We start from the raw sequence: 27441 nt of genomic DNA on the forward strand, positions 1-27441 counted from the left end.
AGAGACACACACACACAGACACACACACACACAGACACACACACACACAGACACACACACACACACACACACACACACACACACACACAAATTGTCCTGAATATATTTCAGAAATTTTGATAGTACATATAATGCATTATGTGTTCCATCTCCACATACCTCTAGTATTGTTATTTATCTTCTTTCTTTAATTGAATCACAGCTCTGGGGGTGCCTGGGTGGCTCAGTCGGTTAAGTGCCCAGCTCTTGATTTCAGCTCAGGTCATGATGTCATGGTTCGTGAGATCAAGCCCACATCAGCTTCCATGCTGACAGCAGGAGCTTACTCGGGATTCTCTCTCCCTCTCTGTCTGCCCCTCCCCTGCTCATTCTCTTTCTCTCGCTCTCAAAAATAAATAAATAAACATTTTTAAAATAATAAACTGAGGGGCGCCTGGGTGGCTCAGTCGGTTGGGCGACAGACTTCGGCTCAGGTCATGATCTTAGTTTGTGAGTTTGAGCCCCGCATCGGGCTCTGTGCTGACAGTTCAGAGACTGGAGCCTGCTTCCGATTCTGTGTCTCCCTCTCTCTCTCTGCCCCACCCCCACTCATGTTCTGTCTCTGTCTCAGAAATAAACATTAAAAAATTAAAAAAAAAATAAACTGAATCACAGTTTCATATAAAAAAGTATTCATGATGAATATTTTAATTTTTCTAAGTTTATTTTTATTTATTTTGAGAGAGAGAGCAAGCAGGGGAGGGGCAGAGAGAGAAGGAGACAGAATCCCAAGCAGGTTCTGTGCTGCCAGTACAGCGCCCAATTCGGGGCTTGAACTCACAAACTATGAGATCATGACCTGAGCCAAAGTCAAGAGTTGGGCGCTCAACCAACTGAGCCACCCAAGCACCCGTTTTCATGAAGAATCTTTTAGAGATATCACCTCACACCTGCCAAAACAGCTAGTATCAAAAAGACAAAAAACTGACATGGCTCAGTTGTTGAAGTGTCTGACTCTTGATTTCGGCTCAAGTCATGATCTCACCGCTTGTGAGATCGAGCCCCATGCTGGGGTCTGCACTGACTGCATGGAGCCTGCTTGAGATTCTCACTCTCTCCCTCTCTCTGCCCCTTCCGTCCTCTCTGAAAATAAATAAACTTAAAAATTTTTTCCTTTAAAGACAAAAATAACAAGTGTTAGTGAGGATGTGGAGAAAAGGGAAACTTCATGTGCTGTTGGTGGGAATGTAAGCTGGTGCAGTATGGAAGTTCCTCAAAAAATTAAAAATAGAAATGCCATTTTACCCCGTAATTCCAATTCTGGATATGTACCCTGAGAAAATGAAAACACTAGCTTGAAAAGATATATAATATGCATCCCTATGTTCACTGCAACATTACTTACAATAGCCACGAGATGGAAGCAACCTAAGCATCCATCAATAGATGAATGGATAAAGAAGATGTGATATATAGATATAGATATGTAGATATAAATATAGATATAGATGATATAGAGATATAGATATAGATATATGTACACAATGGAATGTTAGTCATAAAAAGGAATAAAATATTGCCATTTGCAACATGGGTAGACCTAAAGGGTGTTATGCTAAGTGAAATTAGACAAAGATAAATACTATATAATTTCACTTATATGTAGAATCTAAAACAAACAAACAAGACAGAAACACACTCATAAATACAGAGAACAAACTGCTGGATGCCAGAGGGGAGATGGAGAGAGGTACGGGCATAATAGGTGGAGTTTAGGAGGTACAAACTTCCAGTTATGGGATAAGTCATAGCAATACAAAATACAGCATAGTGGGGTGCCTGGCTGGTTCAGTCAGTAGCACATGCAACTCTTGATCTCCGAGTTGTAGGTTCCAGTGCCACATTTAGTATAGAGATTACTTAAAAATAAAATCTTTAGGAGCACCTGCTTGGCTCAGTTGGAAGACCATGCGACTCTTGATCCTGGGGTCACGAGTTCGAGCCCCATGATAGGTGTAGAGATTACTTACTTATTTACTTACAAAGATATATACATACATACATACATACATACATACATAAGAAAAATTGAAAAATAAATAAAACTGAGGAGCCTGGGTGGCTCAGTCGGTTAACCATCTGATCTTAGGTTCAAGTCATGATCTTAGGTTCATGACATCGAGTCCTGCTTGGGGCTCCACACTTGGAGCCTGCTTGAGATTCTATTTCCTCCTCTCTCTCTCTGTCCCTCCTCCACTTGCTCACGTGCACATGCTCTCTCATAAATAAATAAATGTGTAAGAAGGAGAACCAAGTTATTACATTCAAATTCCAACATCTGCCAAGGCTCTGAACCGGAATGAAACCTGTTCTCTTATTCTGAAAAGAGACTTCAGTGTTTCTTTTTACAGACCTACTGGGGGGGGTGCCTGGCTCGTTTGGTACAGCATGCAACTCTTGATCTCAAAGTCATGAGCTCAAGCCCCACACTGGGCATAGAGCTTACTTAAAAAAAAAAATTAAAGACCTACTAGGATCAGAATGAATATTTTTCTGTGATGTTATCAAAAGGCACAAGAGATTAGAAATAGTGATTTCCAATAGTGATTCATTTTGTTTAAGGCTGAATACGTATCTCTTAGAATCATCTTCTATTCTAGGGGTGCCTGGGTGGCTCAGTCGGTTAAGCGTCTGACTTTGGTTCAGGTCATGATCTCACAGTTTGTGGGTTCGAGCCCCACATCGGGCTCTGTGCTGATAACTTGGAGCCTGGAGACTGCTTCGGATTCTCTGTGTGTGTGTGTCTCTCTCTCTGCTCCTCCCCCACTTGTACTCTGTCTCTCTCTCTCTCAAAAATAAATAAACATTAAAAATTTAAAAAAAAGTTTTAATAAAAAAAAATTAAAAAGAATCATCTCCTACTCCACTGATCCTTTAACTTTGGGAAAGGATGTTATAGATCTGTGGTTCTCAAACTGCAGCATATGTCAGAATCATCTGAAGGACCTGTGAGACCAGATGACTGGGACTCATCCCCAGTTTCTGAGTCAGCAGGTGAAGCCCAAGAAGTTTCCAGGTGGTGCTGATGCTGTGAGTGCAGACCAACTTTGGGAGCCACTATGCAGACGAATCCTACAATCTTCTACAGCCCTGTTCAAGTGACCCTCCTTTCCTGCCCTCTCTATCCACATTAAACTTCCCCTAGTCACTTCTTGTCTATCTCACCAATTCTCAGTCTTTTCACCCAAAGCAAACATTTATCCTCCCTTCACAAGTCCTATGCTTTGAAATACTTTTTGTCTATCAATCAGAACACACTTATCAAATAATAATTTGTTTTCTCGTGTTTTGTTAAAGCAAGGTTAACTGTCAGTCAGAGCTTCCAGTCAGCATGGGGTAACTGGTGTTTCTATACTGAGTTGATACAATTCTAGCCCAGAGCAAAGAAACCTGATGTTTTAGTTTAATTAGCCTTTGCATCTAATCTCTGGTAAATATGAGCTTTTTTGGTTAGTCTTTTTGAAGTACTGAAAATAGCTCACAGACACCCCTCCCTCATTGTCCCCACATTGTCCCCACAAATGTCCCCCTCATTACCTTTGTGGGGCTGAGAAGCTCAGGTTAGGACCACCTGGTATCTATCACTCATTTGGTAATTAATCACTGATTGTCTTCTGTCATTTCTCCTATTGTTGTCCCTTAAGAGCATGAAGGGGCTACATTTGGCCCTTCTTGTAAACCATACAGTACCTTGCTCAGAGATTTAGAATTGGCCAACTGCCCTCCTTCCCACCCAAAACAAAACAAAACAAAACAAAACAAAAACAGAAAAAAGCTATTTATTTCATTTACATGTTTGACTATACCACAATTACAATTGTATCCAGGGCAGAACAACACAATGAAAGAATATTTGCAGAGTCAACAAAACAATTGATTTCCAGCATTGGTAAAAAGTCTTGAAAATAACTTGCCTGAGTAAGTTCACTAGGATATGATTCCAATGGATTGCTCTCTCTGGTGCCTCCTGGAAGGCTGGTAAGGGGGAAATGTTTGAAATGAGTCTGACTGAATCACAAGCAGACAAACTGAGTATTTGCAGTGATGGTAAGATCTTAATGAATCAGAAAGTCCTCAAGAGTGATTCTTTTCCCGGGGCGCCTGGGTGGCTCAGTTGGTTAAGCGTCCGACTTTGGCTCAGGTCACGATCTCTCGGTATGTGAGTTCGAGCCCCGTGTCGGGCTCTGTGCTGACTGCTCAGAGCCTGGAGCCTGTCTCAGATTCTGTGTCTCCCTCTTTCTCTGACCCTCCCCCGTTCATGCTCTGTCTCTCTCTGTCTCAAAAATAAAATAAACGTTAAAAAAATTTTTTTTGAAAAAAAGAGTGATTCTTTTTCCAAAACTCTACTTAAAGCTTTTGTCCTCCTGGAGTCCATTCGTGGTAGTAATTACCACCACTCCACCCCTACCTGATTCTGATCACATTTTATTCTGAATTCTCTTAGCAATATGGACTCACTACTTGTTGCACTGAAATTGCTATTGAAGCTTTTCCAAGTGTGTGTGCTGTGTGTGTGTGTAAGAATGTGCCCTTCTTCCCTCCAAGAAATAGCTCCCTATTCACCTGTGACAAAGACCTAAAACTTGACTATTATAATTTCTTTATTTTTATGGCCTTGCTTATGTCAGGCTTCTTCTTTCAAAATGCCAGTAACAGTAAGCTGCTACCCATCATTAATCTTTTGGGGTCCTTTCCTGCCATTTGCTGATGAATGAGATGCTCAAATATTATTGCTAGCAATGCTTTGGATAATTCCACCAAAGAAATTCCAAGGACATCTTTTGACTACTGATGACTCTAGAAAAGACGCAAAAAGCAAGGTTTTAGGTTGTTGTTTTACTTGTTCCAAAGACTTATTAGATTTAGCTAATTATGCACCTTATCAAAGTAAAAGATCTTATGGGTGCCATGTGATGGTCTACCTCATCATTCATGCCTGATTGAATAACATGGTTAAAATCCAAGGAGTTCCTCCTCTAATGAAGTTCCTGCTCTGGTCTGTTGCTATGGCAACTTAGGGCTATAGTCCAAAATGACAGCAAATATATTAAATATTGCTGCAAATCCATTTTCTTCCTCCTCTAGTGACCTCAGAGCCCAAACTGTATTTGATAGCATACAAGTCTAAAAGGAGTATTGTGCCAGCTACTTTTTCCTTTTTTGACATGGAAACCAATCATTTATACTCTCTAGCACAGTGTTATCCATATACCAAACTGAAAAAAATACTTGAGGGAAATTAGTTATACATGGTGGATTGACCACCCACATTTATTGTCTCTTTTTCCTGAGACTCCACTAAAATGACAGTAAAGAAATTGAAAAAGAGGGGCTCCTGGGTAGCTCAGTTGGTTAAGAGTCCAACTCTCGGTTTTGGCTCAGGTCATGGTCTCACGGTTTTGTGGATTCAAGCCCCATGTGAGGCTCTGCACGAAGAGTCTTAGTGCACTCTTGGTGCAGAGCCTGCTTAGGGTTCTCTCTCTCTCTCTCTCTCTCTCTGCCCCTCCCCTACTCACGCTGTCTCTCTGTCTCTGTCAAAATAAATAAATAAATAAAGTTTAAAAAAGAAATTAAAAAGGAATATATCCTGTTAAACAACAAAAATTCAACTGAGTAATTAAAAAGATCAAATCGGCTTTCTTGAATGATTCATGAATCAGGCAGCAGCCCATCTAGCAAACAGAAAGAAACTCTACTGAGCTACAGAAAAGGAAAGGTTTTTTTTGTTTTGTTTTGTTTTGTTTTTTAAGGCATAGAGGGAGAAGAAAAAAATTATTAGCAAAGAATGTATTGTTTTAGGCAAGGTCGTCCTCCTAAGGGGAATGGAAGGAGCTTATCAGTAAATTTTCTAGTGCTGATCAGGAGATTCCACGTTGACTCGTTAAAGGCAACATTTCTGGAGGGGTTTAAATTGCAGTTAGGTTAGGTATTAAGTCTGGTTTGCTGACATGGGAAGTTAACATAAGTGACTCCATTTTGGGCCTGTTGTTTTCTTTTAAACAGTTCACACAGACCAAAAAAAAAAAGGAAATGAAACCAAAGTAGGCAAGTGATTTCCATTTTTTTTTTATTATGGTAAAATATATATAACATAAAACTTACCATTTTAATCATATTTAAACATAAAGTTCAATGACGGTAAGTACATTCACTTTGTTATGCAACCATCCCCACTATCTATCTCCAGAACATTTTCATCTTCTCAAACTGAAACTCTGTACCAATTAAACAACTCACTATTCCCTCCTCCCCTCTGCCATGGTTAACACTATTCTATTTTTTGTCTCTTATGAATCTGACTAGTCTAGATACATAATATAAATGAAACCAATATTTGTCCTGTTGTGTCTGAGTTATTGTACTTAACATAATGTCTTTAAGGTTCATCCATGTTGTAGCATGAATCAGAATTTTATTCCCTTCCCCCCATACTAACTCAGATTATATTTTATTTTCAGCTTTATTGAGGTATAATTGACAGAATTTCATTCTTTTTTGAGGCTGAATAATACTCTGTCATATGGATATACCACACTTTGTTTATCCATTCGTCAGTAGATGATTTGGTTGTTTCCACCTTTTGGCTGTTGTGAACGACATTGCCATGAATATTGGCATATAAATATTTATTTGAGTCCCTGCTTCCAAAACTTTTGTGTATATACCCAGAAGTGGGATCGCTGAACCAAATGTTGATTCTATGTTTAACTTTTCGAGGAACCGTTGGACTGTTTTCTGCAGCAGCTGCACCATTGTACATCCAGCAGTGTGGAAGTGTTCCAACTTCTCCACATCCACCCCAAACTTGTTGTTTTTGTTTTTGTTTTGTTTTGATATATAGCCATCCTTCTTGGTGTGAAGTGGTATCTCATTGTGGTTTTTATTTGCATTTCCCTAATAATTAGTGATGTGGAGCAGCTTCGCATGTGCTTATTGGCGTTTGTTCTATTCATTTTTAAAAGATGGAAAGCAGATGGAAGGATGGTAACTGTCTTAGCGGGGGGGGGGGGGGGGGGCAGGGGTCACAGATGAAAAGGAAACTGATTTGCCCCACAAAAGCTCTGAACAATTCAGTCTGAGATGGAGGGATGGGCCGGGGTAGAGATGAGGGCTGGAAACCTCCCCTGTCCCAACAGCCAAGCAGCGATCCCTCACCCAGGCAGAAAAAGGGAAGCTTAATCCCTGGGAAATCTGCCCTGGGGAGGTGCTAGCTTCCTGTACAAGTGGCAGAGTAGCCAGCAGGAGTGAGGTAGGGTCTGAAAATGGGGAGACTCAGTAAGAGTGCATCCTGAGCAATGGGACCCCCAATCTTGTTCCTTGACTGCTCCCAAAATACAGGCAAAGCATGTAAACCCTAGGCAGAAGATGAAGGATTCTTCTCATAAAAAAAAAACTGAACTGTGTCAGGAAAAGACAACCATAGGTAGTGACATCTGGGACGCCCCTAACAAAACAGAAAGATTCCCACCAAAAACCCAACAATGATAAGCTCTACCTGTGTACACAGGGCTAGGTTTTTTGCCTTACCCTAAAATATCAAGTGATAACTAAGCATTACCAAACATTTGAGGAAAGCCTCCATCATGAAATACAGAGAACAAGACAAATGAAGAAAAAAAAATTGAACCAGGAAGAAATAGATGATGCCAGAAACAGAAGAAAGGTTCATATAAAAATTATAATACACCAAGAAAGATAAGTGAAGATATTGCATTCATCAATTTAAAAAAAAAAAAGGTATTACAAAAAACAAAAAGAGCCCTTGAAAACAGAAATGATGGTTAATATTAAAAAGGTAATAGGTTAGAAGTAGTAAAAAGGCAAAATTATGAAAAATAATTGGGATAATGTAAGGATAAAAGACTCAGAGACTCAAGTGAATTCAATGCCCAAATAAGAAAGCAGAGGAAGAAAAGATTATAGAAGAAATAATTTAAGAAGAATTTCCTGGAACTGAAGGACATGAGTCTCCAGTTGAAAGCACAATGAATGAAAAAAGACCAATGCCATGTTTTAGCATACCAGGGACACACAGAAGAACTAGGAGTGTCCAGATACATAAGTCACATACAAAGGAACAGGATTTTAAATGGTATTGGACTTCTCAAAAATGACCTTGGAAGCTAAGAACACAGTGGAGTATGCCTTCAAGGGAAAATGATTTGCAACCTAAGTTCTATATAGCCAAGCTGCAAATCCAGAGTAAGATTAGGAAAAAAGATATTTTCAGATTAGCAAGGACTTTAAAAAAATGTATCTCCATGTACCCTCTCTTAGAACGCAACAGAAACCAGGGGTGCCTGGGTGGCTCAGTCATCTGAGCATCCGACTCATGATTTTGGCTCAGGTCATGATCCCAGAGTTATAGGATAGAGCCCCCATGTCAGGCTCTGCACTGGGCATGGAGCCTGCTTAAGAGTCTCTCTCTCAGGACACCTGGGTGGCTCAGCTGGTAAGCATCTGACTCTTGGTTTCAGATCAGGTCATCATCTCATGGTTCATGGGATTGAGCCCCGTGTCAGGCTCTGTGCTGACAGGCTCTGTGCTTGGGACTCTCTCTCTCTCTCTGCCCCTCCCCTGCTTGTTCTCTCTCTCAAAATAAATAAATAAAACTTAAAAAAAATACTCTCTCTCTCTCTCCCTCTGCCCTTCTATCCCACTCATACATGTGCTCTCTCTCTCTCTTTCTCTCTCTCTCAAATAAAAATAAAAATAAAAGAAGAAGAAAGCAACAGAAACCAGAACAAGGAAGTAAAATAAGATATGAAAGCCAGGAAACAGAGTTTCCAATATAAAAAAGAAGCAAAAAGGGGCGCCTGGGTGGCTCAGTCAGTTAAGCATCCAACTTTGGCTCAGGTCATGATCTCACAGTTCGCAGGTTCAAGCCCTACACTGGACTCTGTGCTAACAGCTCAGAGCCTGGAGCCTGCTTTGGATTCTGTGTCTCCCTTACTCTCAACAACTCCTCCACTCATGCACTGTCTCTGTCTCTCTCTCAAAAATAAACATTAAAAAAAAGAAGAAGAAGAAGCAAAGGGAATTCCCAGAATAACAACTAGGTGTAAGGCCTAATGAAAAACTTGTCTATACTAGAGGTATAGACAAAAATCCTACATTTCAGGAGGTCTCCAGAAAGCTCTAGAAAGTATATCCATTTGAGTATGAAAAACTACTCATAGGCCATGAATGCTCTGACAGCAAAGAAAAGGACAGATACATTGGAAATAATGCAAATAAAATGAACAAAAAAACATCAACTCCAGGAAAAACAAAAAGTTATACAAAGAAGGAAATATAATCACAACACACATTTTGGCTTTGCAGTGGATAACAATTATATAACATAATAATCAATAAATATTGTTTTAACAAAAATTATCCTTTGACTATAGAAGTTTATAGGAAAGGATAGGGAGGAAGTAACAGACAGACATTTTTATCTCATAACAGCAACTTACAAGGTGATTTCTAAAATTAATAAATCAAGAAGTAGTAGTATCAGTATTTTATTTTGATACATAGCAATAAGTATCTTGATAGTTGAAACTGAAAACTTTTAGAAAAATTATGGCCTAAGGAGTCTTCTCTGGCTTAGATTATTTTTGTGGGAATGGTTTAGATTTATTCTTCACCAGGTTCTCAGAGTCAATATGGAAACATAATAGCTAAAAGTGCAGGTTCTAGATTCAGATTTCCTGAGTGCTCAGCCTGACCTGTCACTTTCTATTAGTAGGGTAGATTTAGACAGGTTAACTCACTACTCTCCTAACTTCCCCATATGTAAAATAGGAAACATAACAATAGTACCTTTCTAATAGGATCGCTGTGAGAATTAAATAATGCATGTAAAGCACTTAGCATTCTATCTGGCACACATTCATCAAGTATTAGTGATCACTATTATCACTCTCATTTATGATTCTGTCAGGATATGTCACCCTTCAATGTCCTTCCAAAAAGATCACTATGATAGAGCTATAGGTGAAGGAAACAGAACACGTAACTGGAATTCAATGTCTGCTCACGTTACAAACAGATAGATCCTAAATGCAAAGCTAAGCAGGTTTGGTATCTTCCTCTACCTTGCTATTTTTCTCTTGAGACAAGAACTGAACACAGTTGTGGGTAACAGTATAAGGAGTAGTTAATAAAGAAGCACAAAATCAGACTCAGGTCAAACTCGGCTTTCCACCTATTAACTACATGAGTATATGCTAATTTCTTGATTCTATGGGCTAAATTGTGTTCTCTCAAAATGTGTACCTCAGAATGTGACTGTATTTTGAGATGGGGGTCTTTAAAGAGGTAATTAAGGTAAAAGGTCATAAGGGTGGGCCCTAATCCAATATGACTGATGTTCTTATAAGAACAGGAGATTAGGACACAGGTACCCACAGAAGAAAGACCTTGCTAGGACAAAGGAAGAAGATGGTCATCTGCAAGCCAAAGAGGGAGGCCTTAAAAGAAAACAACCCTGTCAACACCTTATCTTAGACTTCCAGCCTCCAGAACTATAAGAAAATAAATTGTTTATGCTATCCAGTATAGGAATAGGTAGGGATATATATACCTCATGAGATCATTGTGAGGATTAAATCATCTAGAAAGGTACTATCATAGTGCTTGGCATATAGTAGGTACTCAATAAATGTATGCTGGCATGATTATTATGTTATTATTATTAAAGACAATCGGGGCACCTGGGTGGCTCAGTTGGTTAAGCGTCTGACTTTGGCTCAGGTCATGATCCCATGGCTTGTGAGTTTGAGCCTCGCGTCGGGCTCTGTGCTGACAGCTCGGAGTCTGGAGCCTGCTTTGGATTCTGTGTCTCCCTCTCTCTCTGCCCCTCCCCTGTTCATATTCTGTCTCTCTCACTCTCAAAAATATATAAACATAAAAAAAAAGACAATTACTCTGGTCTTTCCACAGTACAGAAGCAAAGACAGATGCTAAGTGACCGACTAAACCAAAATTATCAAAGCTATTATGACTTAATAATTCATCTTCAAATCTTTAGTTTTGCCCTCTTCAATTCATGTCCACAATGCTACCAGAATATCCCTTCTGGAATAAAAATGTGGCTGTGATATCTAGTATCCAAAAATGGCCTCACAACCCTCCCTATACACACAGGCCGATCATCCCACCAGAGATGAACCCCCTGTTCCCTCCCCATGAATCTGGGCTGTGCCTGTGATGAGTTTGACCAGTTCAATACAAAGGAAGTGACATCCTGAGTACAGACATTAAGAGGGCTTGGCAGCTCCTGAGCCACCAAGAACAGGCTACTCTGTTGGAGAGAGGTCACGAGGAAAGGCCCACAAGGACAAAGAGTAATAGAGAAGCCACATGAAGAAATACCAATGTGCCAGACATCCAGTCCCAAACTTCAGCCCCGGCCACTGTCTCACTGCTACTGATGAGAGACCCAGAGCCAGATCCATAGAAGAACCACCCACGTGAACCCCAACCAGCTCACAGGATCATGAGATGTAATAAAATGGTGTTGGTTAAACCAGAAAGTTTGGAGTGGTTTGTTATGAAGCAAAAGGTAACTGAGACACGGACAACGATATTGCTCTACTTAAAACCCTTGGTATAAGCATAACCAAACTTCCATAACCTTCCCAAGCTGTGTGACTTGGGCGAATTACCTAATCTCTCTGTGCATCATTTTCCCCATCTGTAGAAGTAATAATAGTAGCTTCTTAAAGGATTGTTGTGAAGATTAAGACACAATACATGCAAGACACTTGGAGCAGTATCTGGCATATAGTAGTGCTTAATATGTGTGAACTGTCGTCATTATCATCATCCCTACTGCCTCTCTCCAGCCTCCTCCCCCACTACTTCCCAGATGCACTCTAGAGGACAGTCACACTAAAATACTTTTTCCCGCAGCACGTCACACCTCACAACTCTTTACCTTCGTACATTCCATTCTTTCTGCCTGGAATGTCCCTCACTTGCTCTGTCTGCCTAGAAAATCCCCACGTCCTTACCTGAAGCTTTCTTGGATCTCCCCAGTCAGTGTGGTCTGCCCCTGTGCTCCTCAGAGTACCTACTTCTTGTCTCTGTGGAGGGGCTTCCCAAACTTTGCCACCTGTGCGGCCTTGTCTTCACAGCTAGTCTCTACGTTCTTTAAGGACAGAGCCCCTGCTTGAATCATGTGCCAGCACAGCATAGCTCATAGCAGGCTCTTGATACATCTTTCTGGAAGGGAAGAGCCGGCTTTTAGAGCACTGGTTTTCAACAGGAGTGGAGAGCAGGAAGGGGAACAATTTTGGTCCTCAGGGGACATTTGGCAATGCCTGGAGACATTTTTGGTTGTCACAAAACGGGGGTCTGCTACTGGCATCTAGTGGGTAGAGACTGAAGATGCTGCTAAACATCAGACAATGCACAGAACAGCTCCCACAACAAGGAATTAGCCAGCCCTAAATGCCAATAGTGCTGGGGCTTAGAAACTTATAGAGGATCATCACATACGCTCTCAAGAGAAAGTCAACTGGCTGAATGCACATATGCTCAGTAGACGGAATGCACATTGCCACCACCCTCATCCCAACTCAGGCCTCTTCTCAGTATTCCTGGATGCTGAGGGTCGTGGGAAGGGTACTAAAGGACAAGTAAAGGCTTAAATCTGGCCACTGTCCTTCCTGCTTGATGTGATCCAAAGCAAAACCCCTCCCTCCTCAGGATGCTTATTTCCACATCCAATGGTTCCTTCCAGCCCTGACATTCTATGATTCTGCAATTGTAGGTTGGTGCCTGCTGTTTCTTTCTTGGCTAAAAGATGTCAACGCTGTACAGACTCTCTCACATGCCAAGAGAGGAAAAATCCCAGATAGGCTGGCCTGAGTCACTGAGAGCTTGTGTTACATCCTGGACCGCCTAGAACTCAAGTGAACTCACGTGCCTGAGACTAAGGCTCCCCACCTGCCCAAGTAAGAGCCAAGCCTGCAAGCTTCAGAATAAACAGGATGGGGGAAGATGGCCCTTGAAGGCTGCATGGCTAATTCACCTCTAATCTAAAGAGGCCTCTTTGTCAGTCAAAGCATGTTGTGTCTTTGCAGGGGAGTAGGGAGGCATCTATGAAATCTGCCCCTTTGTCTCCCAGGATAAGAGTGATAAGAAACCTCACCCCAGAGAAGGATGACTTCTGCACTGTGAGCATAGCTGATGCCTGGGGCTCCTCTGGGGGCTAGTTTTGGTGTTTGTAAATGACTTGAATAGAAGGTACAATGGTGTAGTGGTAAAAAGCTTCATCAGACAGGTCTGAGCTTGAGTCCCAGGTCTGTTGCTTTCTGTGTGATCCTAGGTAAACGACTTAGTCCTATCAAAGCCTCAACCCTGCGCTGGGAATAGTAACATACGGTTGTTCTGTGGATTAACTGAGATATTGAAATCCTAGGTTTAGCCTACTGCACAGCATAACTGCAAGTAGATGGCAGTCATTATTATGAAAAGCATATTACAGGATGACTGAATAGGTGAGGAGTATGATGACATTTATTGGCATTCTTGCGTAAACTCTTAAATCCCTGAAGGATGCTAGTGAATTATAATACTGAGACCAAACACTTCTATAGCTCTTACCACATGCTTATAGCTATTTTAAGTGCTTTCCATATCTTAACTCAATCCTCACAAAGACCCTATATGATAGGTATTCTATTATTCCCATTTTATAGATGGGAAAATGAGACAGAGAGGTTCACCAGTTGCCCAAGGCACACAGCTGGTAAAAGGAGGATGAGGATGAGAGTTTGGACAAAGGGTGATATGGTTCCAGGGTCTCTGCCCTGAGCAGTACACATACTGCCCCTGAAGGACTCTAGAAAAGGATAAGAAATGGCCAGGGGGTGGGGTCCACCAGCCTGCCTCAAACCCCTGCCCAGTTTCTAAATACCTTCTCCACACCCAGATAGCAGAGCATAGCAACTGCCCAACAGGGAAGCACCTAGCTCTGTAAGAAAGGGTCCAGAAGCAGCTATAGGGATGTGGGCAAGGGATGCCACATGGGAAACAAAGGAGATTTGGAATTGAGCCAACTAGGACACTGCCCCAGTACCACCCTGTGACCGTGGATGACTCTGGGCACAGAGACATACTTCCAGACCTTTATTCCTCTGTCTCTCTAAATCCCTGTTTGCTCTAGAGTGCTAGGTTCTAATGAGAAAAGGCTAGTCTATGGCTGGGGCCTTGGTCAGTTCCTCTCCCGGGGGAAGAGCGCCACCTAGTGAGCCACTCTGAGAATGTCCCAGAGCAGTAGGCTGGAACTCCAGAGACGTGGTTGCTAGTAACTAAGACGCCCATACTCAGCTGTGTGATCCCAGGCAAGGGGCTTCACCTTTCAGAACCTCAGAATTCTGGTCGGTAAAAGACAGTAAACAACAATCAAGGATGGTAACCTTTATAATAGCTGAGGGGCGCCTGGTTGGCTCAGTCAGTGTATCTTCTGACTTCGGCTCAGGTCATGATCTCACAGTTCATGGGTTCAAGCCCCACATCGGGCTCCCTGCTGTCAGCACAGAGGCTGCTTCAGATCCTCTGTTCCCCCCCTCTCTCTCTGCCCCTCCCCTGCTTGTGCTCTCCCTCTTTCAAAAATAAATAAATAAACTTTCAAAAAATATATTTGCAATAGCTGACACTTTCTTTCTCCCACAGTTTTTCACTTTGAAATGCAGTGAATAGTACATGATAAATTTTAGAAGTCATATATTTGTTCTGGGCACTCATGAGCTGTAGCATATCCTCTATTTTTTCCTTCACTTTTTTTTTGTTTTGATTTGGTTTTGTTTTGTTTTGTTTTTAATGTAACAACACTTAAAATAAGATCTATTCTCTTGGGGCACCTGGGTGGCTCAGTTGGTTAAACATCTGACTCAATTTCGGCTCAGGTCATGATCCCTGGGTCCTGGGATCGAGCCCTGCAACCGGGGAGCCTGCTTAGGATTCTCTCTCTCATCCTCTGTCCCTCTCCCCAGCTTGTGCACTCTCTCTCTCCCTCTCTCAAACTTAAAAAAAAAAAATCTACTCTCTTAACAGATGTTTAAGTGCACAATACAGTGCCATATTGTCAACTATAAGCATTATGTTGTAGGGCAGACCTCTAGAACTTACTCATAGTGCATAATTGAAGCTTTATGCCCATTAATTTAACACTTTTTGAGGATTTTTTTACATGATAGGCCCTGTTCTAATATTATGCATATTAATTAAGAGTGAATACCAACAGTATGCCTGTACGCTATAAAAAAATCTAGGAGCCATGGAAGTGTCACCCACTCTGGGAGGGGAGAAATGTCAAAAACAGTTATACCCATGGTCACATGCTCCCAAACTCTGTGTGTCTGCCTTGTCATGGGACCCAGTGCACTATTTACATACTCGTTTGTCTGCTTCCAAGTTGGTATCTGAACTCCTTAGGAATGGTGTCTGGGTCCTAATCACCTTCATAAACCCAGCACCCAGGAGAGGGGCCGGCACATGGTGCCTCCTCAATAAATACTAGTCCAGGGAAAAAGCCCTATTCCTCTTCCGTGCCCAAAGGCCCTCCCTCCTTTCTTTTGTGAGACTTTCCTCTTCTTCCCAATAATCCACAGAGAATCAGGACAGGGACTCAGCCCAGGCACCAGCCATAATTTGCCAACCCAAAGAAGTTACACTCACGTTAACTATTCCAAGGATAATGGAATGAAAACGTTGTGGGAGAAAGGAAGGAGACTAACTGTGTTCAGACACTTTATGCTGACCATTCTATCTTTATTACCTTAAATTACATAAGAAGCATGGGAGATAGGGAGTAAGTGGCAGGTCTGGGATTTGAATCTGGGCAGCCTGACTCCATACTCTTATCCTCATGTTCACCATGTTCTGCCCCATGGCTCTCCCTCCAAGCTTCAGTGAGTGGCAACTGCTACTGTAAGTGAGGAACAGAGCTCAAAGCCTACTGTTTAGGCTTCTCTCCCTCCACACACGGACCTTCCTAGAATCAGAAGATTCTTCTGGAATCTCCATGCTCAGTCCTTGAAGGCTGCAAAGCATCTTTCTGGGGCTTGCCATTTCTATTTGTAGCCTCTTATTCCTGAAGAAACTCTGAAGAATTCCCTGGGGTCAGGTGCAGTCCACTGGGTTAAACCAACTCACGAAACTGATACCTGAAAGATACCATTTTCCACCTGCTCACCTCGGCAACAAAATCAGTGAAGATAACAATAACAGCAACAACAATGCACATCTTTGAGCTCTTATTGGGTGCCGGCCTATTGCTAAGCCGTTCTCAAACATCATCTCCTTCATCCTCACAACAACATTCAGAGATATGTTTTGTTTGACTTCTGTTGGGTAAGGTTCTTGAGAACAAAGCTATTGGTTTGGGCCTTCCAGGTAGCAGATGCCAAAACAGAATTAGACATGCAGGGGAATTCTTGGAAGAAACATATGAGAAGGATAAAGGGGGAAGGAGCAGGAATAGGCAGGTGTGCCTCCAACCCTGATGCAGGTGTGACACCTATGGAGAGACAGAGGGAAGGAAGGATTGGTTGAGAAAAGCCCAGGCTGCAGTGCCCTACGACCCTCACCACAGCCTCAGCATGAACACAGTGGAGCAGGGGAGGGAGGCTGAAGCTAACTACACCCCTCACAGGTGCTAACTGCACCCCTTTCTTAAAGTTGCTCCGAGCAGCGTGATTCTATGGCTGCCACAAAAGACTGTGCTCCCTGCTGGTTCCCCAACACCTAGAATAGTGTCTAGCACATTGTACTCAATAAATATTTATTGAATCAATCTGTTACTTGAAATAATCCTTTTATAATATATAAGGAAAGTTAAGTGCAGAAAAGTTGAGTGACCTGCCCAAGGTTATACAACTGGTAGGTAGCCCGGCCCAGATTTGAGCCCTGGCTTTCTCACTCCAAAGCCCACATACTTAAGGCTGTGTTCCTCCATGCCTTGGCCTTCCCCACCTCCCTCTTCTTTCCCCATACTGAGCACCCAAAAATGGTCTGGCTGTAATATCAGGATTTGTCTTGCATTTTTTTCACTCACTCACTCAGACAATCACTCAATTTGTTCATTCATTTAACAAATATTTCCCAGGTACTGCACAGGATACTTGGGTGACACACACCAATAGGAAAGGTCTCTCTCCTTGGGAAGCTCGTAGCCACAGGCAGGGAGGCAGTCACATAACAAAAGATTAGTACACAATGTGACAAGTGTTACAATGGTAGTGCACTGCTCACAATTAAGTCTCAGGGGTGAAGAGGGCCAAGAAGTGGGGCAGAAGCCCACACAGTCCCAGCTAGCTTCTATCACTGCCCACCTCACTCTTCCCACACACATACCCTCACCACCCACAGCCAGGGCACCAAACTTCTGGAGGTAGTTTAACCTCTGAACACACAGGCAAGCCAGGGGTCACGGGGGCTGGAAAAGCACTTTAAGGACGTAATGGTAGCAAGCTTGGTAACCATGGTTACACACAATTCAACTCAACAGTGTGGAAGGAGATGGCCAGCCCAGGAACCCTCCACACAACTATTCAGGAGGTGTTTTAGTTAGCCAAATATAGGCTACATGTAAGGAAAAGATGGAAAAAGTCCTTTATTATGTTTTTAAGTAGGCTCTACACCCAACATGGGCTTGAACTCACAACCCCAAGACCAAGGGTTGCATGCTCTACTAAATGAAACAGCCAGATGCCCCAAAGGAGGCCTTTAAAACTTATCATACATTACCTGAAAACCATTCAGAAGCTCCTATTTGAGGTCCTCAACAAAATGTTCATCAATGATCAAAACTGCCAAGACACACACACACACACACACACACACACACACACACACACACACAGCCTACATAGACGGTATCTTTGGCAAAGTAGAAGTATCTTCCAAACAAAGAAAACAGAAAAACTGCAGGGGCAGGTGTGAAGTCAGAGAATCAAAAAAATTACTAATCTTAGTTGCAAAACTGGAAAACTTAAATATCCTTCAATGTGGGATTGAACAAATTTGCACGTTCACAAAATGGGATTTTTAAAAACTCAGGTTACAGCATGATCCTATTTATTGCATCATGCATGTGTATTCACTGAAGGATGCCTGAAGGCAGATCACAAAAATGTTAACAGTAGTGTCTTCTGAATAGAATTTCAAAAAAAAATTTATCTTTTCTTTCACTTGTCTATGTGTTTGGATATTTTTCAACAAGCTTATATCATTTATAAAATCAAGAAAAAAGTTTATAAAGTAATTTTTAATTTGAAAAACAAAATGGGGCACCTGGGTGGCTCAGTCAGTTAAGCGTCCGACTTTGGCTCAGGTCATGATCTCACAGCTCATGAGTTCAAGCCCCACGTCAGGCTCTGTGCTGACAGCTCAGAGCCTGGAACCTGCTTCGGATTCTTTGTCTCCCTCTCTCTCTGCCCCTCCCCTGCTCACATTCTGTTTGTCTCTCTCTCTCTCTCTCAAAAATAAATAAACTTAAAAAAAAATTTTTAAAGAAAAAAACAATCAGGCGCTTGGGTGGCTCAGACGGTTAAGCATCTGACTCTTGATTTTGGCTCAGATCGTGATCTGACGGTTGGTGGGTTCCAGCCCATGATGGGATCTGTGCTGAGAGTGCGAAGCCTGCTTAGAATTCTCTCTCTGCCCCTCCCCTACTTGCTCTCTCTCTCCCAAAATAAATAAATTTTTTAAAACTTAAAAAAATAATAATAATCAAAAAAAGCACTGAAATGATTCCAAAGGCTATGGACAGTAAGGAGATAAAAGGAAACTACAATTCAGGGAAGACTGTCTAAAAGATTTTTCATGGGGGCGCCTGGGAGGCTCAGTCGCTTAAGCGTCTGACTTCAGCTCAGGTCATGATCTCACAGTTCAGTTCATGAGTTCAAGCCCCATGTAGGGCCCACTACTGTCAGCGCAGAGCCCACTTCTGATCCTCTGTCCCTCCCTCTGCCCCTCCCCTGTTCATGCTCCCTCTCTCAAAAATAAACATTTAAAAAAATTAAAAAATAAAAGATTTTCTATGAATACCTGACAAAGGTATCACTGAGAGCCAATTATTAAATGAGACTCAAGGCATAGATTTCAGGGTCCCCTCTACAAGTCCTCTCTGCAGTCTTTTTTAAATGATGGTAACAGCATATGCCTAACACACAGTAGGTACTCTCCAAATATTTGCTGTATGAATCAGTAAACAATCATGTTGGCAAACTACCATTTCCTTGTAGTTTCATCTCTCTTCCTTTCAAATTCAGGTGAATGGCATTTGTTCACCTGATGGATTCACCAGTTCTCATTTCCTTTTATTTATAGGGTCAGTTAGACCCAAAATTCCTACCTAGGTGCAGCTTAAAGGCAGCAGTCTAGTTGGAAATCGAGTTTGGGGACTTGTCATGAAACTGTGTTTGCAAAGTACCTTAAATACAACTGAGATGATACCAATTGTTTATATGAATGGAAGTGGAGGCTGATGGAAACAGTGGGGAACTACAGTCTTCTCCAGTGATTCCCTGGCTCTACCAAAGGACAAAGCTAGTCAACTAGATCACAGGAATGTGGTCAACATTCTTGACCTGGGCTCTGTCCTCTATTCAAGTCCAACCTCAGAGCCCATCAATCATGTACACCCTTGTCCCACTCTTCCAACAGATTTAGAAACAAGGATCCCTGAACCTCCATGGGTGGCCCCACTGAATCTTGCACCCTGGTATTCATGTGGTCCCTTTCTAAACTGACTCTGGTCTTGGCTATATGGGTCCTCTGGCCAATACTAGATGAGCAAATGTGATGAAAGTGGGGCTAGATAAGCACTTGCACACCGGGGCTTGTCCCCTTGGAATGCTCCCTTTTGGTACCCTGTTGCCACATAAGAAGGTTCAGCAAGACACATGAATGATGAGGAACCACATCAGGAGAGAGGCCCAGCCATCCTAGCATTCTGCCTAGCAGGCACAAAAGGGCCCTCAGATGAGACCAAGAGAATAATTACCTAATCAAACCACAAAATCATGAGAAATAATAAATTATGTTAAACCACTAAGGTTTTTTTTTAATTTTTTTAATTTTTTAAATTTTTTTTAATGTTTATTTATTTTTGAGAGAGAGACAGAGCATAAGCAGGGTAGGGGCAGAGAGAGAGACAAAGAATCTGAAGCAGGCTCCAGGCTCTGTCAACACAGAGCCTGACGTGGGGTTCAAACTCATGGACCATGAGATCATGACCTGAGCTGAAGTTGGACGCTTAACCAACTGAGCCACCCAGGCACCCCTAAATCACTAAGTTTTAAAGTGGTTCCTTATGCAGCAGTAAAGAACTGAAATAGCTCTGATCCTTATTTTCCTGCAATTCCATGCTGACCTCAACTGCTATTCCTCTCCTTGGTGCTTACTCCACTCCACCCACAATGGCTGCCTTGCTGTTCCTCAGTCACACCAAGCCCCCACCTCAGGGCCTTTGCACTTGCTGTTCCATTCACCTGGAAAGTATTTCCCCCAGATATCCACATGGCTTGTTCACTCAACTCCTTCAATTCTACTTAAATGCCACCTTCCCATGAAGACTTCCCTCATCAGTCCATTAAAAATTGTCACCACTGGGGCAACTGTCATCACTGAGCCTGGGTGGCTCAGTTGGTTACGCAGGCAGCTCTTGGTCATGATCTCATGGTCATGGGATCAAGCCCCACACTGAGTGTAGTAAAGCCTGCTTGGGATTCTCTCTCTTCTCTCTCTGTCCCTCCCCATACTCATGCTCACTCGCTTTCATTCTCTCTCTCTCAAAACAGATAAACAAAAATTGTCACCTGGGTGCCTGGGTGGCTCAGTCAGTTAAGCATCCGACTTCAGCTCAGGTCATGATCTCACAGTTCATGAGTTCAAGCCCCACATTGGGCTTTGTGCTGACAACTAAGAGCCTGGAGCCTGCTCCAGATTCTATGTCCCCCTCTCTCTGCCCCTCCCCTGCTTGCACTCTGTCTCTCTTTATCTCAAAAATAAATAAACATTAAAAAATAAAAAATAAAAAAATAAAAGCCATACCTCCAAATATGGTCACATTTCTAAAAAATACAGGATGATAAATGTGATGCCCATTACATAAAAGAGCCTACAAGAACACTGAGGGGAGTTGTCTAACCCAGTTGTAGAAGTTCAGCAGACCACAAGAGGGTGGGAAGATGTTTGCAGCAGAGATCCAAAGTAAAGACACATTCCCTGGAGAGAATAAAGGGTCCATGAAATGAAGAGCTGTAACACAGCATGAAGTTTCTGTTTTACTATAGCCTTTGACAATATGTGCCCAACCTCCCTCTTCTCTCAAAACAACTGAAGGGTTGTGGTCTGCCACCTCCAAGTCCAGTCCTGCTCCTAGTTCCCAGGACAGACTTGACCTGAGACGGCAAGGACATAGCCTCCCTCTACAGAAACCAACACTGAGTCACCCCTCCCCCTCCACCAGGTGGGGTGGGGTTGGGAAGGGGGCCTGGCATTGAGGCCCAGTTCTGATGACCAAATTCAAGCCTCATCCTCAACACCTGGAGCTGTGTCTTGGCAAATTCCTAGCACCTTTGGACTCCAGACCTGTCTGGAAAAAACCACTAAAAAAACAACTAAAAACCACTAAAAAAGCAACCAATAGAAAATCCGTCCTGATCTGCTTAAGCAACTAAGGAGCTTTGTTGAAGAACTAAACATTCTAATGGTAGGGGGCTGGACTCAGGCACAGGACTCAAATTATGTCACTGGGACTGAATTTTTCTCCATTGCTTAGCTCTATCTTCAGCTGGGTTGGTTTCATTCATCCTTGGGCTCTTCAAAGGTCCCCAGCCTCTGCCCCAACTTCAGGCTTTCCCTTCAGGGTATCAAACTGGCTGCTGCACCTCCAGTCCCACCTTTTCCCAGATGTAAGAACCAATGGAAGGAGGGCACCTGCCTCTCTCCAGCCAATCCCAGAAAAGCCTTGGCTGTATTTCATTGGTTATGACTGCATTATGTGGCCCATCCCTAAAGAAATCACTGTGGTTTTCACCTAACCTCATGCTGGGGGGTGGGACAAAGGATTTGATAATTTGATTGGCCAGATGGAGATCAAGAGTTGGGAGTGGTGCTCACAGACAACACCTGCTGAGAGGAGAAAACACAAATATGGGCTAGAATCTGAAGAAAGGAAAATGGCTGTTGGAGGGGCAGATAATAACCTCTTACTCCAAGTTTAGCTCCAGAGCCTGGCCTCCAGTACCCCAGCCAAAGAGACAAATAATAGTCCTTGATTAAAGAATATCAAAGCTTCTGCCACATTCCATAAAATTCAAAAACATAAATGGTGAAATCATATCTTTTATAATAAAATGAAAATCAAAGATGTTCAAATATACTTAAACCACTGAAACACATGTGGGTCTAAATGATGGTAATGATTTTTCAATATAATTTGTTTTCAGGATAAAAAAAAAAGGATGGAATGCTATTATTAACATACACTTTTGAAACAGAAGGATAAAATTAGTGAAAGGAAAACAGTGTCACCAGCTAGACCCCGAGACCTGACCTTTGCTGCCCACCTGCTTGTACTCGTCGACCTTTGTCCCACATTTTTTCCTTAAGCTCTTCTTTCTAGCTTATCTCTTAACTCAGGCAAATGGAACCCAAAACCACCCCTCAAATAATAGTGGCAATCCTGACAAGACCTCCAGCTGGCCCAGACCACCCAGACCCGTTTCAGAGTAACCCTAGACTCATGCCTATGCAGATGGACCACCAAGTGACCTCTAGAATGACTGACAACTACCTTTACCTCATTGTAATACTAAAATCTCCATCCAAGAAGGACCACAGCTTTATTTACATAACACAACGTATGTATAGGCATGTTTCCTGAAGGCGCAGGTGCCTCCTTATGACTGCATCTACATACCATGACAAGTCTCCCTTATGTAAATATTCATCTTAAGCCTAAATAAGGAACCCATTCACCCTTGCTCAAGGAGTCACTGCTTTGGAAGTCATTCGCCAACCCCCCCACCCCCCACCGTGATCTCCTTATTTGATGCAAATAAAGTTTACTTTGGGTGACAGTTCCACCTAGTGTATCTGTGACTCACCAAGGAGCAAACTCACGTTGGTTCATTGGCTCAGTTATAAGATGGAATGATCTGAATCATGCCTAGGCTGGTAGGAGGAAGGCAGGAGAACGGGGACAAAAAAATTAAAAATTAAAAATTTGGGAATGCAAACTGGTGCAGCCACTCTGGAAAACAGGGTGGAGGTTCCTCAAAAAATTAAAAATAGTTCTACCCTATGACCCAGCAATAGCACTGCTAGGAATTTACCTAAGGGATACAGGAGTACTGATGCACAGGGGCACTTGTACCCCAATGTTTATAGCAGCACTCTCAACAATAGCCAAAGTATGGAAAGAGCCTAAATGTCCATCAACTGATGAATGGATAAAGAAATTGTGGTTTATATACACAATGGAGTACTACATGGCAATGAGAAAGAATGAAATATGGCCTTTTGTAGTAACGCGGATGGAACTAGAGAGTGTGATGCTAAGTGAAATAAGTCATACAGAGAAAGACAGATACCATATGTTTTCACTCTTATGTGGATTCTGAGAAACTTAATAGAAGACCATGGGGGAGGGGAAGGAAAAAAAAAAGAGAGAGAGAGGGAGGGAGCCAAACCATAAGAGACTCTTAAAAACTGAGAATAAACTGAGGGTTGATGGGGGGTGGGAGGGAGGGGAAAGCGGGTGATGGGCATTGAGGAGGGCACCTGTTGGGATGAGCACTGGGTGTTGTATGGAAACCAATTTGACAATAAATTTCATATTTAAAAAATAATAAAAAAATTAAAATTAAAAAATTAAAATTAAAAATTAAAATAAGTCACGCCTATTATCAAAAACCCATTTCAACAGACTCCAAAGGCTGTCTGAATTCCTCTCTGGTAATACAATTTTGCTTTGTCAAATATTTCATAAAAGTGGGTCACTGGCTAGAGCCAAAAATACTTTTTCGGGCTTTTTTTTTTTAATGTAGAGATTTGTTTCATATGATTTTTTTTAAGCTGGATTTTTAAGTTGAGCCAATATTTTTGTCCATCTGAAGGAACGCACAGAATATATTTGTTTAGAAATCAGCTATCCTAACAATTTCTAAAACTATTAAAGAAACATTTGATTTAATAACTGTTCTGCCCCTTAACTACTCCCTGCTAAGCATCTTAAGGCAGGAGAAGAGGTTTTAGGAAGGTTTGCTTTTTTTTTTTAAAGCCTGAGAAACTGGGACTTCCCTACATTTCAAAGCACAAAGGCCTATTATTCAAGGAAAGGGGCCAGGGAGGCAGAGCAATTCAATTTTGTAGGCCACCGTGTACTTCTTCCTTTCTCCTGCCAAATCAAGGCTCACCCCAGTCCCAAGTGGACCACAAGCGGGGCAGTCCTCTGTGAAAAAGTGAAAGCAATCGAGGAAAAAGAAAAAGCAGTCAGCCAGGAGAGCCTGGGGAGCACTCATTATATTTGAATAGAGCCAGTAAAAGGGGCCTTTGCTGGGCTGCCTGGGTGGGGCCACTCCATTCACACTCCCATTGTAAATTCCATCCGTGTGCTATCATTTCCTGACCCAGAAATGGGGAAATGTTTCTGCCATAAATTTCCCTAGGACCTTGCCTGGCCACAAAATCATTCCCTATGAAGTTCACCGGCTCCTTGGAGATTTGGTAAAGGTTTAAGATCATGTTTGCCTGTGAGCCCCTCTCGCCATTTAAAGGGTCTCTTTCCAGCCTCCCTTGTTTTCCTCTCAGGAGCTGGATCCTCAATGAAGTGAAATAAAAGGGGTATGGTTATGAGGAAAGCTTTGGGGGAAATCAGAAGCTCTCCTGTCCTCATGTGGAACATTTAACATATCTGGCTAGCCTAAAGCTGACGCTAGTCAAGTATCAAATTGTAAACTGAGTGTTTGACTGAGTCTGAGAAACTTGGCTCTTAAACTCTAGCATGCATTAGAACGTCCTCAAAGAGTTTCTGATTCAGTAGTTCTGGGGGAAAGGGGGACAGAGAATGTGCATTTCTCACAAATGCCCAGTGGTGCTGATGCTGCTGGTCCTGGGACCAGACCCTGAGAACCCCTGATGTAGGGAATGGCTGCACCAGACCCCAAACATCAAGCAGGATGTTACATACATTCTGAGGCTCAATAACATCTGAATTCATACTTGGTAAACACTGTGGTGCCTACCTACAGACAAAGGCTAAGTGCTTTCTGTGGTAGTGGGTATGGGTCTCAATCTACCACACAGATAGAAAATATTTTTAAACTCAACTTCATGTTTAGCCCCTATTCGACCAGAGTGGCAGAACATCACCTCAGTTAATCTGAAGACTTCCTCCCACCTTCAGGGAATGCCTCTAGGTTCTAGGTGCTTATGGAGAATCATGGTACAGGGAGGGGGTAGGACAGAAGTGCCCTCTGGTCCTTGCTGTCATCTATCTATGTGGTTGTCAAGTGAAATCACCATCACCTTTGTCAGGCCTACAGGCTTCAATCCTCAGTGATCAGCACTGATGTGTCCTTCATCCCCAGGATGCATGACCCCTTCCAACCCAGAACTATTTGTGGGTCACCTTGGGAACCCAGAATCTGCCAGCTATGTCCTTTCTGCTCCCCAGGGCTCTATCAAGAAAGGAGGGCACGGGCCCCTCTCATTCTGCTGCACCTGTGCTTTCATTACACCCCCCTGCGCCTGCCTTGGTCTCTCCTCCTTCCACCCACCCCGCACCTCTGCCCAAACAGTGGACTTTTACCAGTCTGAAGAAGCTCTCGCCCTCTCTTCAAATCCCTTGCTTCCACTCATTTTGACCAGTCCAGGGCTTTCAATGTTCTCCTGAGGGCATTAGGCTTTTGAAAGCCAAAGCCAGAGAGATTCCTATTTGTTTTTTTCTGCTCTGACATTTCCTTTCCTGAGTTAAGGAGCACAGAATAGCCTAGCTGCTTGAATGGAGAAAATGCATAAAAGAAAGATGCTTAGAAGGGAGAAAACATAGGGGCACCTGGGCGGCTCAGTCAGTTGAGCATCCGACTTCAGCTCAGGTCATGAACCTACCAGTCGTGGCCTCCAGCTCCATGTCAGGCTCTGTGCTGACAGCGCCGAGTCTGCTTCAGATTTTCTGTCTCCCTCTCTCTGCCCCTCCCCTGCTGGCATCCTCCCTCCCTCTTCCTCTCTCTCAAAAATAAATAAACATTAAAAATAAATAAATAAATAAATATATAAAAAAGAAGGGAGAAAAAATAAACTTGCTTTAAACATACACATATAAACATTAGCATTTTACAATTTTTACCCACTATTATCGCAATATCTACATTCTCCTGTTTAATCTTCAAGGCACTGCTGTGAGGTAGATAGTATTCTTCCATTTTATAGATGAGAAAATTAGGGCTTAGAAAGATTAAGAAGCCTTCCCTAAAGCCACATATATCAGGTTTTGAACTCAGGGCTTCTGCTTCCTAATCAAAGGCTAAATATACCATACCTCAGCTTAACCTCAAAATGAAGAAAGGGAGAGAGAGAGAAGCCTGCTGATGGAAGGCAAAGGCCAGCAAACCGGTCACCAGATGTCTGTTAGGAAATAATTTGACCCAAGGGATACTATGAAACCAAGAGGTAGATGGTAACAAGGGACAGTGAAAAAATAAAGCAAAATGCAAGGGGTTAAGGGGTTTATAGACAGCACAGACTAAGGAGTCAAGAGGCCCAGAGTCAAGACCACAGATTAGGGAGTAACCATTTCCTAATTATGAGAGACAGGTTAGGTGTCCAGAAAATGAAGACTCAAACCAAAGTGCTCTGTGATCTTCAAATCCTGAGCAGACTAGGAATCAGGAATACAGGGAGTCATGGAAGTAAATCAAGGCATCAGGAATCAAGAACTAGACCTTCAACTATGAAAGGGTACATCTGCCTTTAAATGGTCCTCCAGGGAAACTAAAAGCCTACAAGTAGAGTAGGAACATGAGCGTGACAGGACGCAGCTGAGTGAAAAGCCATGATAGGAACAGGGGAGCAGAGATGAGAAAATGTCCTCAGGGTCAAAAGGTACCTCGCTGTGCACAGGGAACATCTACTGTCATTGCCTAGCATGCCCTCTTCTGATAACAAAGCCCATCTCATCCGTTTGAGGAACAAATTTCCCCAACACGGCTCATGGGTTCAAGAGGGATTGGCTGCCTACTGGCCAGGCCTGGATTCCATGTCACAGTGACTGGCTCAGAGGTGAGTCTGTGACCGAAGGTAGGCCAGTCAGCATTGCTATGGTCTGAATATTTGTGTCCTCAGGCCCCACCAAGTTTATATATTGAAATCCTAACCCTTAAAGATGGTATTTGC

The 27441-nt window shown here is 42.6% G+C and overlaps 1 long non-coding RNA gene across 2 annotated transcripts in view; it reads right to left on the minus strand.

Moving 5' to 3' along the window:
• Window positions 1-3813: 3813 nt before the first annotated feature.
• LOC109254400 (uncharacterized) overlaps window positions 3814-27441 on the minus strand; it is a 46441-nt gene continuing 22813 nt past the window's right edge. The window contains exon 6 of one of the 2 annotated variants that reach the window (XR_008420359.1): window positions 3814-4014. This is a non-coding gene — a long non-coding RNA (uncharacterized LOC109254400). Of the gene's footprint in view, window positions 4015-16327; window positions 16556-27441 lie in introns of those variants that run through there. The other variant, XR_008420360.1, reaches the window with a different exon arrangement.

Source organism: Panthera pardus, unplaced genomic scaffold (genome assembly GCF_024362965.1).
Source record: "Panthera pardus isolate Hobbes unplaced genomic scaffold, ASM2436296v1 HiC_scaffold_8, whole genome shotgun sequence".
Taxonomy (NCBI): Eukaryota; Metazoa; Chordata; class Mammalia; order Carnivora; family Felidae; genus Panthera; species Panthera pardus.